At 28.5% G+C, this 22960-nt stretch overlaps 2 protein-coding genes across 5 annotated transcripts in view; one reads left to right on the top strand and one right to left on the bottom strand.

Annotated features, from left to right (window-relative positions):
- Positions 1-22960, top strand: part of LOC116766700 (uncharacterized) — an 80377-nt gene that overhangs the window by 6390 nt on the left and 51027 nt on the right. The window lies entirely within an intron of this gene.
- Positions 1-22960, bottom strand: part of LOC116767120 (uncharacterized) — a 103234-nt gene that overhangs the window by 45360 nt on the left and 34914 nt on the right. Inside the window, exons 1-2 of one of the 4 annotated variants that reach the window (XM_032657300.2) lie at positions 21245-21400; positions 20166-20374 (exon numbers count right to left, since the gene is read on the bottom strand). The exons of 2 other annotated variants lie outside the window; for them this stretch is intronic. The gene's annotated coding sequence lies outside the window, so the exon portion shown is untranslated. Of the gene's footprint in view, positions 1-20165; positions 20375-21244; positions 21401-22960 lie in introns of those variants that run through there. One more of the 4 variants, XM_032657303.2, reaches the window with a different exon arrangement.

Raw genomic sequence — 22960 nt, 5'->3', positions numbered from 1 at the left:
CCATACGAGGATAATAAATTTTCTCGCATCTTATATATGTCTCACTATTCTTTACACACTCAGTTTTAATAATTAATAATTCTCTAGCTTCCCGTTGGTAGTTAATGGTCTAGGCCAACTGACAGTCATATTAATGGCGTGAGATCTAAAACATAACATCTTAGATAATCTAATGTTAAATGGTGTTGAGTTACAATTACTAGCTAGTACGTCCCTTATATAATAGTCAATCCGTCATAACTGCGGTTGGACAGCGAAGGCCATCGTAAACTGAGCGTGACCATCGGTGACACGATGTGCAGTCTTCATAAACTTTTCTAACCCATTTGCTCAGACAAAACACAATAAGGATTGATTATTCGTACTACTGAATATTCTGACATTGTATATAATGATTTGAACATAACAAAAACATCAATCACAGTCAGCAAGTAAGCTTGAGCCTGTCGATTTCTATTATAATAAAATATTCTTAGTTTAAATTTTGATTAAATGAATGTATTATATAAATACTATTGATAATATAAACGTATCTGAAGATGAATGAATTTGAGGTTGTCTTACGTCTATATCCTTTTCAAACAAAAGTTATTTTACGTATTTTTCTGGAATTTTCAAACATCATAGATTTTATATATCAACATTAATACTAACATTTCCGAACGCAGCTTACGCTGTTATTCCTTAAGCTGGCTCTGTGATATTCTCTTTGGAACGATATTTTAAGGCTTATTATTAGCTTAAAGTTGTGACAGTCAGTTAATTACTCCGGTCTATGCGTTTTTTGCTCTAGTACGTATTGTTTTGAATCTTTGGATGTTAAAAATATGTACTTAAACAGAGTTTAGATGTTCTTCTCTAACAGTCTTATGTATTTTTTGTTTGAAATGAAAATAAACAATGATCATATAACGAAAGATACTTTAAATATTGAGACATCAAGTTGATTGACTGTGGGCAGGTGTTTAAGGAATGACGAAAACCATTTTATTGTTTTTGTTTTATATTTTGCAATATTAGTAGTGGTTTTCAACTACGGCTTGGCTTGTTTATCCCGATTATTCTTCTTATAAAGATGTGACATATCAAGATTGCTTACGACTTTCTCAGAACAGAAAGACTTGGATGACGTTTGAGTATTGCTTGAATGTAAATCATCTTTATAAATAATGTATGTATAATTTATCATATATTGTTAGTGGCTACGTAATTTAAAGATGAATCTAAAGCATGCATAATTAACTCATAGTTAATGATTACGTCATAATATGCGAGTTTCTATTCAGGGTTTCTTTTAAGTTACTCTATAATTAAAATTTATCGGAGCTTGAGGTTTCTGCAAAATGTTCCAATGTTGGATTTGTTATTCAAGACATCACCGAAAAGTTTTTTTTTTTTTTTGCAATCAAAAACTCTATTGCCAATTCATAATGCATGAACCTTTGACAGTCTAGCCGTGACATGTTTTAAGTTAAGTCTATCTAGATTACGTCGGCTTGTTGGTGGTTGGTATTCTTTTCGTAATAGCAGTAACTGGTTTTATAAAGCCCACTGTGTCGCAACACTGGTGCGGGTAAACTTTGTAATTTGTTTCGAACTACGTCTACAATACACAATTAAACATACCTACATATGTATATATATTTTGTTTCATTGATTCTTACACCAACAGATATTTTAGAAAAAAAAATAAACATCTTTATAAATAAAATTGGTGTGTATTAAAATTAAAATATAGAGAGTACAACTTATTGCACTTGAATATACTTTTGTTATTCAAAAAAATAAAATAAGTAATCTAACTCGTAAGATAACTAAGAAAGCAATTTATTTTTCTCTCGACTGCTAATATTTTTTAATTACTATTTTATCTTGTCTTTTTATATTATTATTAAATTATATAAGCCTTTTATATCTTTTGAACATTAAATAAGTTTAGAACAACTTCCTGTTTATTGCATTTTCTATATATATATTTTTAATTACATTTAAAACCGGTTTTTTCTATTTAGTTGTATATCAAATATTACGAAAGACACTGGTGACATCTATCGTCCATTTTGTCAACATAATTTTGGTTTTCTTCGTCGTTTAATAAAATATATGTGAAGTAATAAGTAGTATTTCGTCTGCAATAGACTTAGATGATCATAAAGCGTTTTACCATTGATCTTTAATATATGATACTTATATGCAAATCTCAATACTTGGATTTATATTCAAATAAATACTCTAACCAGACCTGAATGTAATACTAATCTTAGTAGATGTTATATACCACTTATGTTGCTATTGTATTCATTGCAATTGCAAAATTCTTAGCCACAAATTGAGATATTTGCCTATTAGCGTATAGATAAGATCCATTTGTTATAATTATTGAAAATTCTATCAAGAAATATGTAAATTGAATGTATCACAAAAACCTATAATGTGATTAAGATCTATATTTTTTTCAAATTACAAGTACTATTCTTATTTAATTTCTTACGAAATAATAACATTGTTGATCAAACCATACCATTTTATGTACATTGTATGGGGTATTATAAAAAGCCAACCGGTTCGTGTATCGTAACTCGTAAGTCCTCTGTGAAGTGTGAAGACAATCTTATCATATGAATTATAAATAATAAAATTATTGTGTTATCATTGCATTAATTGCTTCAGAGACAATGCTTGGGTTAACCGCAGCGCTGTGATATTTCAGATAAAATTGAGTTAGTTAAATATTGTAATATATCAAAACATTATATAACATAAATTATTTTGCAATTATTTTCGAGTTAATAACATATTGATTAAGATTGATGTGTTAAATAGTAGTACCTTGTCATTAATAAAGTAAGGATTTGTAACAAACCGGTGGATACATCTCTGCCTAGTTGAAAGCAATATTCATAGTTCTTTGTTTACAAATTTTTATATATATATATATATATCGGCGCTATTAGCAGTAATGACGGATGCAACATGAAAATAATTTGAGGCTGTCATCAATTATTATAAAAACTTATTGGTATTCATAATTATTGTTAAAAGTAAAACGAAATCAAAGACTGTTTAAAAAGAGAATAGAACTATGTTTGAATTCTGGTATAAATACGACGTCTGGACGCACGTCAGCAGAGTTCAGTGAGTGCGGACCATTGAAGAATGTGACTATGAAGAATCTTCGAGAAATACAAGAACGTTTAGAAGAATTGAAGTTTCATTTTAATATATCATGGAACGTTCATGAAACAAGTGACATTAGTGACGTCATCGAAGCTGGCATCTCTCTCTCTCTAAATAATGAATTTATATTAAATCCGATATATATATATATATATATATATAATATATACTTTATATATATAAAGTATTAAATACGAATCTATCACACTCCTTGGTACAAAAATTGTGAACAAAAGGCACACTAATTCTTCACTTCATTTAAACTGCTTTTCGTGAACACAAAATAGCGTTTTAATAGGTTTGTTTGTATACTCACAACAACTAACACAATCTGTGAAGTGCAGCGCGAATATTAGGCTAATGTATGAAAAGTACTGCAAATACGTTTAAATTGATATATATATATAATTGATATACATAAACAAAAAAAAAATCCACATTTACATATAATACAAGTCAGTAGTATTCTCTGTACGAAACAACAATTAATTGTGAACATCTTATAAACATGACACGTAATTATTTCTTCTTCATGTCATATCAATATTCAGATAGAAAAAAATATTAAAATAAACAAATGTTTATAATTATAAATGTAATATAATCCGAGCGTAGTAATAAAAAATTTAAAACGTGTTCTAAAACATATTTTTTTCAAAGGCTCATTCGATTGTTATTGTAACTCCATAGCTAACCTTGAACTTCCACCGCCCACATTTCTATGGCCATTCATACATGCGTTTTTTGACACCATTATATTGTTACGCATTGTTGAATCAAATGACTAGGAAATGTTGAGTTAATGATGTCCCCAGCTACCTACAAATCAACATCGGTCTGTTTTTCTGAAGCATATTACTTTAAAGTATATATATACTTATACAACATATATCTTCGGAAATGTTTTCTAATTTTTTAACCTACCTTCCTAGTAATTCGGAAAAAAAACGATTCAACCAGCAATCATCACCAGATATAAAGACAGACTGATAGATATCAGGAAAAATCTCGGGAAATATAAATCGGAAGTGACTAAAATAAAAATCTGGAGGTCAATTATGACTATTTGTATTCTAAACGCTGACAGTGTTACCAAATGAAGAACTGTCAACAGTAACAATATCCTGTGAGCCCCTGGGTCTATTGTATTCCATATAATTTAAAAATATATGTTTTATTTAAGCCAAGGTGATTAAAGATGAGGAGGTTAAGCTAAATTTTTTATATTATATAATGTATTCCATAGTTATTTAATGTTTTTTAGTAAAGGCAGAAAAGATTAGTCAGTCATTCATTTCCCTCTAGCTTAAATAACCTGAACCTGAATATTAGGGGTGTTTATTGTTAAAAATATTATTTTTATTAAATTAAGTTTTTATGTCGTTCAAACGAAATCATTTATGTATAACAAAGGAAAAATATTTTAAAATAGCCTTCACAGAACCTCCCACAGGTATGTCTACTGAGGCTATTGCGAGGAAAATTAGCATTAATCAGAAATAAAAATCTTATGGCTGCTATCGTTTCTATCTGTTACACCCAAGGAAATCTGGATAGGAAAAAAATACACAGTTTTGTACGATATCTTTAGAATATGTATCTTGTATAGCTTGCCTGGTCCACTAACCACTTAATTTGAAATATACCACAAGCAAATACAATTATTTCGAATCCAAACGACACAGTTAGGCACAACACGACACTTAAACAATGTAATCTTTGAAGTTTTTTGATTGATATCAGAAAAAAATCGATTAAAAAGTTTAAAGTACAAAATTCTGGTCCAAAGAATTATTATTGAGGAAATTAAAAGATTTGTGTATAATATTCTATATTCCTATTCTTTGAGAAATCTATGAATTAACACTAATCGCAGGAAAATAAAAGAAGAAATAGGTATTTTTATAATTAGTCTTAAAGAAAAAAACTTTCCTTATCACCCGATAAGAATCAATTGCATGACCTCGCCTCTGACAAATAGGAAAAGGTTACGTTCCAAGAAATTTCAAGTGGTTTTTCACACAAGTGGTCTCATTGTAAGTAGGTCTAGACTTGTGACAAACATACAAACGTTGAGGTATGTCCACATATTAAGAATATAAATAGATTTTTGACTTTTGAAGCGAAGGTCTTTGTGCGGGCAAAATAATAAAAAGACAAAATATTAATAAACAGGAAGGCCAAAGAAAAGATGTTTGAAGTCTGTTAGGAAGGATATTAGAAATAAATCTGGTCTGATGTTCTGATGATATGCTTGTACGAAGAGACAGTAGGACATTAAGAATATTAAAAAATTTGTTCTTGTCTAGTTCATGTCTGAATACCTAGAGAATTACGAGATGTCAAGACAACAGCTCTAAAATAAAATATGTAAATTTCTTTTCTATACCAACTAGCTTTTTACGTGATTTCTTATACGCAAAGTTCTTGATAATCATAAGAACTGACTTCCAAAACATTATCTACAGAATTTTACCAAAATAAAAGCAAGCTAGACCGGTAAATAGGAACAATCTTGTTCCAACAAAATTTAGAGATTCCTACTTTCATATAAACGAGAATTTCTCGTTTAAAGTCAAAGTCGTATTCCTTATTTTTTAACGACATAATTACATTTAAATCGTTATAATTGGGAGAAAGTTTTACTTCCCTAATAATAAGCTCAAGTCAAAGACCTCAGTTCCTTGCCGTGTGGTTTAAATGCCTTATATAATTTACCATGTATGCATTGCATACAAAATTTATATACAAAAACATTTTGCTAATTCTTTTTAATAAGAAGTTGTTTTAAATAGCGTTTTGATAAACAAATATTATATATTATGTTAGTTTTCTTGCACTCTAATAAATAATAGTATAAAAACTCATTAACTTTGATATGACATCAGTGTTAGAACTATGCATTAAAATTATCCGAACCATTAATGCTATTAAAAACGTCAGCGATAATTGCAATTTATTATAAGAACAATGATTTTATGAAACCGATTCAAATATATCACGATTTTAATTATATTATAATTTCATCTCAATAATTATTTAATTGGAAATAATCCCGTCAATTACTTCGTATAGCTCACGAGAAAACAAACATAGCCGACAATGAATTTGCTGTAATTTAGATTGTCTTGGCCTTGATAAGAAAGTGAGATACCGTTGATAAGAAAACAATAGATCCGCGTCTGGTACCTGACTACGTCATTTACAAGTGCCTAAGAACAAACTCAGTATCACCTCTTTCTTTCACACTTTTCTTTGATAAGACATTCGTGATTGGATATTAGATGGAAGCGTGTTTTACATTTTGTAGTCATTGAAATATATTTCTTACAAAACCTCTTGCAACTTAACTTATATATGTATAAAATATACTTTATTTATATTATATAATATTGGAAATAAAAGAATACTACATTTGAATATAAAATTTTTGAAATGCTACAACAATAGTTATTTACATTTTGAAACAAAACGAAAAAGACATCAGGGATAAATTTCAAAGAAAATATTATCCCCTAGAATACCGGGAAAACCATAACAGCCGTAGGAAAATGGTTTTCCTAAACAACGGGGTTTTAATAATTGAAGGGTTGGACTAGACAGGGGGAATGTGAATAGCGTTGGTTGTGTATGTATGTTTTATTTTGAAATGAGCTTTTATTTATATCTGATTTTTTTCCCTGATAAACATTTTAATTGTAGTAAGAAACAGAAAAATATAATTAAATCAATATATCTATAATTATCTCTTCCTTCATTTTGACCTCCTCCGAGTCAATAGCACTCAAGTTGGGAAATTGTATAAATATATTGTTATGATAGTTTAATTTGTTACCATATCTATTACTATCAAAATTTTTTAAATAATCACCTTTCCTATTTTATTAAAAATATTCAATCCAAAAAAAGAACAGTTTAACCAAAAGTATTCAAAATATGTGGTCTCAAGTGTCAGTACTCAGTACTCATGTTGTCATGTTCGTGACAAGATACTTAATCAATTAGTACTTACTTTTGTTCCAGCATTTTCACTTAATATAAAATTTAATCTAAGAAGGTTACTCATGTATTCAAGTGAGATAAATTTGTTTGTAAAATCCGTAAAAAATATTAAGTAGATTTGTAGGTAGACTCTTTTATAAAAATAATCTCATTGGCCTTCCAATGAACCGACCTGTTATCTCACTGCCATTGACTGGCAGCTGGAATAAATTCCTAATGTTTGTCCATGTGCCAATAAATTCTGCCTAGATATAATACAAATAACAATTCAAAATAATATTTTTAAAAATGCAACCTTTTTAAAACCTTCAAAATGATTCTTAATTTGTGATACTACAAAAAAATATACCAATACATTGATGCTTGACGTAATAAAACTTTCTACCAGAATGCATTATAATGCCTGTTTGTAATTATTAATACATTTTTTAACTTGTATTAACTAATGCCTGATTATGTATTTTATATCTGTTTTCATATAATAATGTTTATATGAAGATTGGCATGTTTTTCGTGCTTGTTACATTATATATAGGAATAAATGACGTTATGGAATTAAATCTATCGTTACACCAATGTACCTGTGAGGGTCCTCACTAAAATGTACTTTCTACAAAATCATAAACATAATAAATGTTAAAGTTTGAGGATGTTAGGGAAAAATGAAGTGTTCAACGTCTTATTCCTATACAATATGCATGACAGGTGATAATTAAATATTTTCATTTTGACGAACTTCTGGAAACAATGATACACTATCTCAACGTGACATTATTCTTCTTTATATTATTTGTTTTCTTTGGAAATTTCTTTGCTAGCTATAAAAACGTCATTCAATTGCTACAATTCTAGGTGCACTCATGGTTATCATACGCAGGAGCTGAGAATATTGCTTTATATGGAATTTAACCCCAACTATCATTTTTGATGTTGTTCAAAGAACGCTTTCATCTATTAAATCAAACCGTTTCCTTGAGGGGTCGAATTTAATGGCATGACCTTTGAACTAAGTATGCTTTAGCAAATTGGCTATTAGTTTGTCAAACGCTAGCGGATCCCCCAAAAATGCTATGTTTTGTTATATCAGTATTTTTAAGTAAGTATATGTAAACTTGTCTTTCAGCAAGGTCACCTGCTAGCATTTAACGCTTCAACGTTTCCTATCATGAGCGGTGATATAAAAATGAAAAAAATATTATTTTGACATTATTTTTATATCGTCATTTCTTTTTTCATATACAAAGTAATGACACACCAATAAATTTTCCCCAAAATTAGACCCGTATTCGTGTTTATACCTACGTATATGTTTTTTTATGTCTCAATGTATAAAATGTTGCCTCAATATCTTCTAAATGTATTAATAAAATTTTATTCTAATGAAAGAATTCTTTCTTAATCTGTCTTATAAACGTAGTTATAGGAAAAATATACATTCTTAGCCTTCCAAAAAAAGATACCAATATTTTTTTTTAAATAAAAAATACGATACTACTATCAGTTTAAGTTTCAATAATATGTTTATCAGAAATTGGGAACAGAGAAAGCTATACCAGCCCCCGACAACAACTTTCTTTACAGGGGTTCCAAATCTCGAAATAAGTAATTTAAAATCTTTAGTTTTCGTGTTATGCTTAAAAGCATACTATAACATTAAATACGGTCTTGTGAGGTTTTTATATAATATAAATTTCGCTTATGTTATCCAGGTCATTAACCTCACTTCGCGTATGTGACGTAACATTTACTTCATTTATCATTTATCAATATTACTTTATCAATTATAAGTATCGTTACAGCTTCGTCATTTTATTCATTTTTTCATTATAAATACATAACATAGCTTGATACATAAATAAATAAATTTCGTTTATATAGTTTTAATGCAAATAAATAGATATATCCAAGAAATACTATAGTATACGTTATTAATAGGGGATTTTTATCGTCATAAAATAAAATAGTTAATTTAGAAGCCATTAGTTCAATGTAAATTTAATTAATATAAAATTACGGTCTAATAACATCTGATATTTTAACTGTGTCAATATGAACAACTGAAACAATAAATTTTATCTTCAACTACAATAATTAATTCAATGTATAATTAAATTTAACATTTAGTCTGTACCTGTTGTGAATCTGTGTTTATGGTGTTCTAAACTCAAAATTTTCAACGAATATTACAATTACTTTTCCATTATTACAAATGCTTCACTCTATACTTTAGGAAATATTCGTAAAAAATCTAAAATTTTGCGATTTAATTAAAGCGATATAGTTTGTATTTGAGATCTAAAGATTATGTATTGTATGGCTAATATTTTGATATTCCAAAATAGAATTTCCAAATTTAAATTACTTACGAGTATATTATTTCTTGAAGAATACGGAATAAACATCGCAATTATTTACAAAAATATTCATTACTCTCAACCCACACTCTGTCAATTGATGAGTTTCTCAAGGTTAACCTTAACTATGACAATATTTGAAATTCTTTACTAAAGCCATGCATTAAATAAGAACATTTTAAGTGTACATAAATAAATAATAATAATAGAATTGAGTCTAGCATTAAAATTAAGTTAGAAACTGTATTTGTGATTTTTTTGTGGGTACAAATCGAAAAAAATTAAATAACCGTTCTTTATTCTAAACATTAAAAAAATCTTTTATTATAATATAAATCACTTTATACGAACATTTTCGACCTTTCTAATACTATTAAAACCGGTAATTATATTTTTAATTTATATTAATACGAAGAAGGAGGTAAAAACTAGGGTGAAAAGCCAACCTTTTACCTCGACGACCTTCACCAAGCCTTCATTATAATAACTAAACACGGTTTATTTAACGAAAAAATTCTTGTTAATTATGAAGTTTTACGAAATTCTTAACCGTATGCCATATGATTCCACAGCTATTAGGACGCAAAGGTCAATGATAACCGCTTTTTTTCTTCTTAGCTCGTCATTCTATTAATATCATCCGTGTGTAATATCTTTAATTATTTGAACAATTACATGAAATATTTAATTAACATTGACATTTTAATGCGTCTTTGACCGTGTTACGAGCGTTATATATTTAGGTTGCGATTTTTGATATTAGAAGAAATCATTTGAATTAATTTTATGCTTCGAACCTTTTTGTGAAACAAGCATGCAAAACAAACATTTGATCGATAAATAAGTTTTGTTATGAAATTACAGATTTTTTTTTGTTTTGGCGTAGTAGTCTTAAATTTATACAAATCCGAAGGAAAACTAACTAGTTGATACGTTATATAAAATAATGCACCAAAGTTATTAGAATCTAAGAGAGAAATAATTAAATGCAGTTCAAAATGAAAGAACTCAAAACGCATCGGCCATTTTATATAAAAAATGTGAACTGGCAACACATGACACCGGTTTTGGGAACGACTTTCGGCGACGTCCTTTAATGTAAGCCAGTGTCCATATTGACGTTTATTCTTAATAAATCCGCAATATTTCTTATTGTGAAAGTTTTTATTTATTCACTGCGAAGTAGAAACCTAATGTACTACTTACTGGTTACTTGTCCATCCTATCAGAAGAACGTGGTCGGTTAATATTTTATGCAAAATATTTTTACGAACAATTCAAACTATCGTCCAAATAAATAATACCAGTTACAAAAATATAAAATCAAACAATATGAAATAGCGTAAAACGTTATATACTTCAATATATATCTTAAGTAGAATAATTTTAATATTGAAACTATGGATTATATTTAAATAGGATTTTTTTCTTCCTCTATCATGAATTCGATTAAATGATATAATAAATTACATTTTTAAACATACTTATTAAACAAAAAACACACAAGAGAAATTATATTATAACTATTTTCTTATATATTTTGATAGCATAATTGCATTGAAGATTGGAAATTTTACACTTTTTTATATAAGGTACGAGTACATTGCATAATAGCTTAAGTATCTTATAGTAGGTTCTTTTCAAATTTGGTTAGGTTACAGAGGAGCTTGGACGGTGAAGTGAGCGTTTAACGCGCGTTAGTTAGGGGCCCCTTAAACCTACACCTAGGTCGCAAGTCCTAAGCACTGTTGAAGCTGCTCTCCCTGTGACGGACCCGGCACCCGCACGGTGAATCCATTGAACGCTAAGAGGTTTCGTCTCTCTTTAGTTGTTTTAAGTAGTAAATAGTTATGAAACCTTAAGTGGTAAGAGTTATATTCTACAAAAAAATATGGTGTATATGCTTATTTAGATAATCAGAATGCTCGTCCCATGCAAAATCTATTCATACATAATAATTTTTTAAGCCAAGTACATAGAATATTCGGAACGTAATTTTCATTAATATTATTTTTGTAGGTATTAATTTTTATGTGGCTGTTAGATTTTCTTTCGTTCTTTATTTATCAACTAAAGTGTAGTTACAGGATAATAGGTCATAATTAGATTAATTTTTAAGTTATGGGCTAGAAACATGATCCACTTGGACCGATTTAGTAAATAAACGGTTCGCAGAAATTGGGAAAGGCCTACCTATGTATCAGTGAGGTGTGTAGCTGTAAGACATATAAGATATTTATACGAGGAGCATGTGGACCACGTATGTGGGTAGATATATTAATGGTCTAACGATATATCTTCTATGAACAGACTAAATATAGATACATATACTAAATATGTTTATTGTTATAACAATTTTACAATGTTTGGATAAATAATGCCGTCACAGGTTCAAATCCTGCTCTATAAATTTTACATATTGTGTCTACAATATAGTTATTAAAGTTTCTTAATCAAATAAAACATAGCTATTATTTTTGATACAATAAAGGGTATAATTTTGATTAATAGTGTATTTTATTTCATGCACCTATTGTATAATTGACTGAAATCAGAGAAAATCAATCTGAATTTAATTTCTTCTTTCTTTATCTTACTTACATTTGGCAGAACCTGTTAAATTTACTAAATTTTTCTCAGTTGTGTAATTTACAAAGAAACCCATCAATAATTCATGTTCTATGTTGGATACCTAAAAATATATTAATTACATAATTATACTTATTTATTTATGACTCAGTTTTTTTATTAAGTTATAAATTGTTTATTCCATATGTATTTTTTTAATCATAAAATTGTTGGGATTAATATAGATTTGAGTGTCTCTCAGTTATCATATATAACGTCGCTAGTAAGACTTAATAAAATATTTCAAAAAGAATATCTCGTGCATCCTTATTAATAAAATTATTTCTGTTCTCTACACAACTCTTCCTCTGTAACCTGTCAGTGCATTATGTAACATTTTTACACATGTTTAGGAACAAAACTATAGAAATTACATGATTGATGCAGAAGATCATCTACTTTATTACATATAATCAAATCAGATTTCATTTTATTTCCAATATATTATATAACTTGTAATATCTACCGCCATAGCCTTTTAATGAAATGTATGTAGGAACTCTGCCAAAAAAAACAATAACGAATCAAAAAATTAACATTTCAAAAACGTTTTCCTTGGAACTTTTTATTGTTCGCTAATGACGTCAAAGCTAACAATGTGTGATTGTTGCTGATAATATTTAAATAAAGTGTTTGAACGTTTGTGTAAATTCCTTCGGTCAAAAAAAAAATTGATATTACATTACTGGGATTACTTTACTTTGCAGTTTCTAGTTAGCACGAGAATAAGCAATGAATGAATTGTTTATAGTTTCATTCAACCGTTAAATGTATTTGCTTGAAGTGATATTTTATAAGTAAAAGGGGGGGGGGCAAAATTTTCGTTCACTTTTCAAGTTTATAAACGAACACTTATATAGTGCAAAATAACATAAAAATGATAAAATTCTTTTAAGAATAACTGTAAAAGCTAATTATCTACCAGTTTCCCTGGACTCTTAAAAGTTGTGGCTCTATGTATGTGAAAATTTAATATTTATATAGGTTAATAAAAAAAAACATTTATTGTTTTTGGTATAGGAAAAAAAACTAGCTTCACATACTATTTCGTTCATAGCATAGTTCATATTCATGATAATCAAATTAAATCAACCTCCATGAATTTCACATATATTTTCTGTATAGTTTTACAAAATGTTTGGCCACAAGTCGCCTTTAGACTCGTGCGATCTTATAAATCCTTTGTATCCTATAAATCGGTTCGAGAATTTGTTCAATTAAACATAATAATTTATGTTAATATAATATTGCAAAATTGTGATTTTATCATTAATTTTTAACGTACCATATAAGTATATTTTAATGCTAATAAATAAGGCGTACTATACAGCATCATGACTAAATGAAAGCAATTATATTAACGTGGAAGATTTTAGAACATTTGCTACATTTTTTTGCATCGATTATGTTTAACGTTTAACTTGGTCGTTTCATTTCCTTTGCAATTTATATTTCATTGTTGTTCAGTTATAGTTTAGTTTCGTTAAGAAATACTTTACATTTTCTTAAATCGCTTACAATTATACCTTATCGTGAGTGAATCACTGAAAAAAATATCTACGCTTCGACAAACATAGTTATCAAAGTAAACAGTTAAAATGATTTTGGAAGTGTCGCTTGATGTATTACATGAATGCAAGGTTACAATAGATAGGTACATTATGTGATTTTTTTAATCACATTAAAAAGTGCTTTAAAAAAAGGTTTTAAGCTTAGTATTTTTTGTAGTTTGGTAATAAAAAGTCTTTTTTATAAAGTGATCTGAGTACCTGTATGTCACAGATGCTTAAAATAAAATATAATATGAATTAGTTCGTTAACAATAAGTTAATCGTACAAAAATTTCTGCTAATTACTGTACAAACAAAAATGGCAAAAAATATATTATCTTAGTAACTTATAAATCTCACCACACATCCTTGGGCAATGGCCTCTTAATTCGTTTCATTCTAATGGTTTTCTCTCACATGTTCATTAAAATAATTTAAAAACTGTTTTTTTTTTATCTACGAACAGATAGTAAATAGATTGTTTAATAACGGGAATAATAAAATACTAAAAATTAAACATAAAACGCTATAGTATAACATTATTCTCATAGTCAAAAAGGAAAAATATATTTTAGAATTATATGTATATAAGATGGAATATGTACAAAAGCATTGTATACATTTTGTCCTTAGATAAGTTTTAAACTATAAAATTAAATTATACAACGACTTTGTTTACATAAAGTATAGTATCTGTACTCGTAATTTTAATTATGATAATTTGTTGCAAAAAACGTCGTTCTTAAAAAGATTTTACGCTGCCCGAGATTGTATATGCATACAAGATTATTATAACATAAAGTTCGTGTACTATGTCCTACGCAATTAAAATATACTACCATAATATATTATATTCTATAATATTCATGATCTTTTTTGTGACGTTAATAGATATCAATAGAAATATAGGAACAATAAAAGAATACATATATTATTATGTTACCTACTAAGTAAATCATAGACTATTTTCCTTTACTCCTATGCCGGTATTTGTGTTGTTGTATTTTACTTAGTTAACTAATTAGTGGTAAACTAACAAAAGCTTTTAAGGAACATACATCGTTACATATAATATCATCTGAAATATATATAGATATATCCTAAACCACGAAAGTTTAATTTATACATATTACAGCGCTGATTGCAGCTAATATATGCATTTTTATATTCAAATATATAAAATATTTAGTAATTTTATATGATTAAAATAACGATTACTTATTATTGAAACTGCACCACGACACAGAGTCACGTTCGCGAGACCCGACGACCTTTACACCTGCGTGAATCATAACTGTTCGTTCAAGTTCAACAAATAAATGACTCTTTCAATAGATACCTTCCTGTTTATCCTTACAGGGACGAAGACGGGAAGGAATCAGTCGGAGTTAGAGTAAAAATGTGCACAGTGAAAAAACACTCTTATTTCATACGCAATAGAGATGTTAGTCATACGCTATTCATACATTAGACCCTCGTCAAATGTTTCCGATGCTTGCCACGTATCGAATTATAGCAAACGGCGATGGAACAAAATTAATCTTTCATACACGCATGAAATCTCAGTTCTCTCAGTAACGAATTTATATAAATTTCTTATGAAATTTTAAACAATATTAAAGTTCTCTAAATGGAATATAATTGTATGACATATGATATATATTTCTGTCAAGTCAATAAATAGAACGACGGAAGTGCCTAATCTAGCACGAGACACGAACTCAAGGAAGGAAAGTTAAAATAAACTAACAAGGATCAGGTGATGCGGAAGAGTGTATTGTGAATGATAACGCTCGGAATTTTCCCTATCATTTGTACACAAACATCTTGTAATTCATCACGAATGACTGACTTAAGTAAATTCACTGGCAATAATGTTAGCGATTACAGATATGCATACATTACAGCTTGGTACAAAAACCAAAGTGTAAATTAGCTCAGCTTCAGAAGTGGTTACATATTTTTTGAATAGCTATTGTTTGGGACTGTTGTTTTTTATACAATATTTAAATAGTTTTGGCAGTTAAAATGTTTTTGTCGGATTCATACTTCCTCTTCCAGGCAAGTTTAACCTTTAGAGCGACATCACTGTCGCCACTTTGTAATTCATTGTCACGGCTGTGTGACCATAGCTGATTTAATCTACGCCATAAAATTATAAGTATTAATGGATCTGTTCGTTGTTTATTTCTATTTAAAATGTGACAAAGATCGTGAAAAAAATGTTCTGTTTTGATATATAATATTTTAAGAGAGATTTATGTTTCAATATACATCCATAGTGGATTTAATAAAAATATTTAAATTAAATTTTTCGGACAGCTCTCTCGTACAATTGACTAATTTAATTTCTAACTAACTCGTTAAGTATGTTCGATTCAACCTCAATTTTGAAGTTTTAAGAAAAACAAGCCGCTGGTGAGACAAATGATTATAATTAACTCCGTATGTATGTACACAAAATGGGAAGTTAGTGTGCTCTAAAACGTTCTGCTTGAAAACAGGTTTTAAGAAATTACAGTCCATCCCACGAAATATTCCCTTTTTTCTGTCTCTACCTTGATCGAGATTGCCCTCGCCACCTTCACGCTCTGCTATAATCTTGGATCCAGAAAAAATTGAAAAATATCTATAAAGTATATCATAGATATAATTACATTAAATATTACTATATTTTTAATTTAATTTATATAGAAAAAAACTATTAAACTTCGTCGAGAAAAGAATTTAGAGTTCAAATACTTCGACAAGGTTCTTGCTTATGTTATAAGTGTCTACAGCCTAATTGCTATCTATACATTGTAGTTAATAAATATTGTTTAGTACCAGTGGGACTCAAACATTTTAAATTCTGCTTTATAAAAATTTCAGCAAAGTTCTTCTGCATTATTTTTTTTTATTTTTATTTTAGAATCCCTCTCTTGAACGTGATAATTTTTTTTAGAGATTTTATTAAAACTTAACGGTAATTACACTTTTTTGTCTTCATGTGAAATAAAACAATAACGCATTTTCTTTTCATTACTTTGTTTTTATTTTTTCAATAAAAAAAAACATTTCTTTGAAGTAGTCTTTTTTTCTCAGCTAAAGGTGCCATTAAAGTCATTAGGCATGTAAATTTAAATTTATAATTAATGTACCAGTACTTAATTTAGATAAAGATAGATACTTTACAGAAAAAAATAAAATTTTAAATGTATCTGTTAAATTTTAAAATAACGTGTTTTAATAGTAAAGTAAAAACTTTGATATTATTTTGAAAATTTCAAATATTTTAATAATCCTTTAACTTCACAATTCCAAAAAAGGTTTTTTCCCCGAATGAAACAATTAAGAATATATTACCATTATCTAAAATTAATTATTCGGTGTAAGTATAATTATTTGGCTTCTTTTGTAATAAATATGACTTTATTCGGTGACGGTTTCAAACACTAGTTAAAAAAAATTAATACTACGACTATATTATGTCAATTGACTACTATCTTTTCCATTTTTAGTTTTCTCTTTTATTGGAATATTAAACTAATTGTTTTGATGAACTATATAGAAACAAAATTTTCAACAATTTAATGACTACTAAGGTCAGACGAAAAAATAAAAAGTATATGCCTCTAAACGTATTAATAATGTAAATTTGTTTAATACTGGTTCTATTATGGTCGATAAAAATGTATATAATCAAATAACAAGACAATGATAATGACACTAAACCGCACGTTATAGTTATTTGCAATATTCAATTCTATTTACAGTTATTTGCAATATTTAATTCTATTTCTAGATACGGTAATTATTTTATAACTTGTTTTTTGTTTCATTAGATCATTAATGTTGTATATATAAGTGTTATTTGGTGGAAGAGAAGTCATAGTATTTATATATTTTAACAAAGTTAAACTAAGAGTCAGGTATTATTTTTATTAGTTCAAATGTAAGTAATTAATAAAATCTGTTCTTAAACAAGTTTAAATTGCGACCTAACACGCAATGAGTTACTGGACGTGTTTCAGGGGTCTTAAGAGTAACGAGGTGGTGAAAGGGGTTCTAACCCCATTTAAATTTTCCCTCGAATCAATTCGTCAAGTTGACACCATTCTATTTTCTAGCACTTCATCGCTATTTTAAGGGTGAATGAAAAACATGTAAGACCTTAATATTTTTTTTTGCGTTTATGTGGACTGCAGAAGAAACACGTGGAGGGTGTAATGTATAATAATCGTAATGTCTTCAAACTTAACGTTTTGAAGTGCGTGACTGACGTCACGTGTAAATAGAATATTTTACAACTACCATAATATAAAGCTATTATCATTTTGTTTCGCTTAAATGAGTACTTCAACATTCAAAAAAATGCTCTGATTAAGCCTGGAGTTTGTCCTACTGCTTACACACTCGTCGTAAGTTACTTTGCAAGCATGGTCCACATTTCCTAAAAATTCAACTAGATAGAAAGTCTACTATCAATTTTAACAGACACAGCCATATTTTGAGATTTTGTCTTTCCGTAACTGTATGAATGTGACCTATTGCCATATGGTTTCATCATGGCAGTATGCCCTACCTACAGCAGTGACACTCGTCAAATTTATTATATAATTTTCCTAATTCAAGGTCCAAAACTTAAGTTTTCGTAAGGCGTTGCCTTACCATGCAATTGTCCTAATATATTTTCCCAGAAGTTTGTTCTATTTATAATAAAGATTTTTACGAGAAGATTTTATACATTTTTATGAAATTTTATCAGTAATCTGCCCTATTGGCCCAACTTTTATAGTAATTGAATTTAATACATTAATTTTGTGTTATGTTTACAAAAAAAAAAAACGCTTCATATTAGTAAACTGCCTTGAACAATTAAAACTCTGTCAAAAACGTGAATTTGAGGTACCTAAATTTTATTGTCAAAAATATATTATAAGACATGATAACAATGAACAGCTGATCTAACAATAAGGAGGTCGCAATATTATACTTTGGCAATATCTATCTATAAAATCATCATAAATTTTATGAGGTCAGTTCGCTGTTGGGAGAGGCTATGACGCAAAGAATCAAGGTCAAACGACCAACATGACCGGGGGTGCTATAAGGGACAATTTTAGGGTGTGGAAATAGGGCATGGTAAAATACTTTTTATATACATACCTTATAAACATAATATAAAATCTGTTGGTTGAGTTTCTTTTCTCAATGTTCTTACTGAACTTAATGTTTTTTTTTAACTGACTATTTACTACCCATCTTCTGCCTTCCCCAAAAGGCCAGCGATTTAGGCAAGCAAATATTTATCATGTTATTCGACCCTACAAAACAATATGATAATAAATCAAATAAATCTGATAACGCTCCAAACGTTATTTCAGACGGTATAATCTTAACACTATAGTTGAGGTCACTGAAGTGCTCTCGATATAATTCGTACAAGGCTGATAAAGTCTATTACTTTTAAAGTTAAAACCTCTTTCTTTAAACGAATAAGGAAAAACCACAGCTCCTTATTGAAACAGAAATGTGATTGCAAAGTCGCTTAAATTTCTAGCAATTAAACAATTATGATCTCGTATTAAATAATGTTCTTTAATTAAATGAATATACGTGGAATGTTATTATAATAACATTATACATAAACACATAAAAGAATTGCATTGAGAAGTTTTAATTATGTAATATTTTAATTTATCTCAAGACGTATAGAAAATTTAAACGATAAACGTTATCGCATTTAAATAAATTTTATTTCACGGTAAAACACAAAGTGCGATGGTAATTAAGTAATCATAAGCAATAAGGAGTTCATGTCCAATAAATACTTCCTATGGAGTGCCTCTTAAATAATATCTTAAGATCTAATGGGATTATAAGTATTAAATATACATAAGTAGAAAATGTTTTCATTCACCGACATATGCATGTGATTGCTATAATTTTTATAAATTATTACCTATAGTTTTCCTCGTTATAATTATTTTAGAATAAGTTTAGATCTGTTTGAGGAATGGGAAATTTTATCATTATGCAATTATAGACAATACACGTCTACATTTTGAAGTCAGGTCAGGAATAATCCGATGATATATATCTGATATTTCTTCAATACTCTATTTGAATTCTAAGATAAAATATTTGTATTCATCACCACTCTAAAGCTGTGATAATTATTTACATGGTCACAGTCTAGATTATACCAAATTCTATAAGTTTATAACTACTAGTACATTTTAAACTAAATTCCGTTTCTTCTAGAAGTTCTTTGTGTTCAAAAAAAACATGAACAACCCCACTTCAATTATAAAGTCGCCACCTTTCTTATTATAAATATATATGAAGAAAAAATATGGTATAAATATTATGCTTTATATATAGAAGTAATAATAATATTTTCGCATAATGACATGAAATTTAGGCATCATTAAACGATCAAATAGTTGACGAACATATAAATGAAACTCACCGCCTTCACTCGGAGTAACATTTGTTGCCAGCTGAAGTACAACTGACACCTCATACGCGTCGACCTCCAGTTTTCCTTAACGTGTTTTGAGGGAATCACAGATATCACAGATACATAATCACTGATAATCAATTGGCTGAATACTTTCAGTAAACAAATAAAACCTTTGTCGTAGTTTTCCAGCGGCTTTGTTAGGATTGAAGATAACTCTGTTTATCAAAACGATGCACTAGAATATATATGTATAAATATTTCATTCGTACAATGAATGAAATTTTTTTTTAGATTCTTTGAGAGTTAATTTAAGTAGATTATGAAAATTACTGAAATGATATAACCTATAACTTTATAATTTCTATTAAATTATACTTCTAAGAACACGCTATTTCTCATTAAGAATTTTTATATTTTTCCGCTTTTGCTTACAGCAAGGTAAATTGTAAGACAACTACTTTTAATTAGTGTATAAAAAGACTAGTAACAACAAAATATTGTTTCGATTAAGAAAAAAATATTTTTTCCTGATCAGAAAAAGTTACTTAACGGCTTATTGCGTTCAAGTTCATATCATCAATAAGTAATGCAGCCAGCCGCGGACGTACCAAAAGCACGTGACCGGTAGAAAATCATTGCCAGCCTCTTTGGTTGATATAAAAAGTACGATCGCACGGAATTTTTTACTGAAAAACCTAAGTGACTGTTTTTTATTTAGTAATATTATAATAATTTTAGAACTTAATATATTATTCAATATATGTGAAAATACTGAAAATTTACTGGGTTTTTTCCAGTGTAATTATTTACTCCAAATTCAATGCATACTTTACCCGCATAACATTTTACACTTAAAAGAAGTGAATAGCTAATTTCGCATATTTATGTACATTTATATAAAAAAAAATCGACTTCGTCACCACTTCACTCGCATCTGCATAACAATGCCCTTTAAACAACTGCAAAATAACTCGGTTTCCGTATTCATTTTAAACTTTGAATATTAATGCGTGTTAACGTTCTAGCAACACTTAAATCTCAGTGACAATTCATAACACAAGATTATATATCCCGCGGGTACTCACAATCTCAATGAGTCGATGTTGCGATAAAGGTGCGCTTGACACCCAGTTATAAAAATGTTTCTACATCTCATTTAATGAAAAAGAATTTGGAACGATAAGATACAGAATAACGTGAGTTAGTTGAGGTACGCGTCCGGCGACTCCGACGTTCGTCACACGAATGCCGACTGAGTCTCGAGCATTGTTTACAACGCTAATTACATTTTCATTTCGATCGGGTTTGACGGTTTAAGGCTCTTGTGGAAAATCTGGCTGACGTCCAGAATGAGTCGCATGACTTACAGGTTAGGCATTTCCTTGCTATGTGTTATATCAGGTCCAGTTATAATGAACAAAAAGGATTATTATTCAGTAATGTATGTTTCGTATATATAGAAATAACTATAATTGTTTGTGCTAATTAAGATTCTTGCTGACTTATCATTGAATTGCATAATACTTTTTTTATTTTTTTATATCTGATTTTTAATTAATGTCTTAATGCTGGTAATATTGGCAAGTAATATATCGTTATTATACACAACAGCATATATTTAAAATGAGATGTATTTTTTAATTACTAATTAAAGATCATATAAAAAAATACAATGAATTCGTCTAGAAACATCATAAATAAACATACACTTTTTTAATACGCTTAAATTATATATTCATTTAGACAAAGCCTCACATATAACAACTAAAATGGAAAGATTTCGTACTGAAATGATAAAAAAAAAAGTAAAAATAAAGTTTATCTCACTTCGGAGATGAAATAAAATAACTATCTTCAATCGCTTAAAGTGTCCTAAAGACGTAGTTGTTATTCTAGAGTTTTTAACAATAATGCTATCATTTTTATTAAATAGACCAATGTCGTTTTAAAACTATCAACACAACCTTCTATAGACCATAAAGTGTCACCTTGCCATCCTTTAAGACGTAAAACACGATAAATATTTTTTTTATAATTATATCTCTAGTTATAATCAATCGTGATTTATGAATAAGTAAGTTTATAGTTATTTGTCGTACAAATTAGAACTAAACAAATTTGTTCACACCTCCGTGCATCTTTACCTGATAACTGATTGTTTACATATCACCGGTTCGTCGCTTTAAACAGCAAATAAAACATTTTAATCGGATATTTGATGAAAATTACTACACAGTCTAAAACTAGAATGTGTAGTCAGAATGCTATGAAATTATTAAGACTCACTAATCCGTATTCGTCAGAAAATAAAATATAATAAAACTACTGAGTCATTGGCGGTTATGGTACACTTTAGAATACACTAAGCTCTGTCGAAATGCAAAACGAACATCACTTGTCGCTACTATTTATAAAACAAGTGATTCAACGGAACAGATTAGTTACAACGAATTAAATCTCATCTAACAAAGGAAGCGTTCGTAAAAAGAGCAACTATATTAAAATAAAGTTACTAATATTCAGTATTATGTAACATTATTATATGTGAAAAGCATATTTTTATACTTTACACTAAGTGGCTTGATAATATAACAACGTGGTGTTCTTTATTTTCGCTGTATTAAAAGTAACATATGAAAGTTATACAAAAATTATTTACAAATTTTTTATTTAATTCACACATTTCTAAATTTTTCAAAAGTTGAAAGGATTTTCCAAGCATGAATTTAATATATTTTGACAGTAGCTCACAAATCCTTAACAACCTTTTATAAGTCTTGTAAGAACAGACAAAAACAAAT

The sequence above is a fragment of the Danaus plexippus genome, chromosome 10, assembly GCF_018135715.1.
Source record: "Danaus plexippus chromosome 10, MEX_DaPlex, whole genome shotgun sequence".
NCBI lineage: Eukaryota > Metazoa > Arthropoda > Insecta > Lepidoptera > Nymphalidae > Danaus > Danaus plexippus.
The sequence above is the reverse complement of the archived record's forward strand: the minus strand, read 5'-3'. Positions and strand labels throughout refer to the sequence as shown.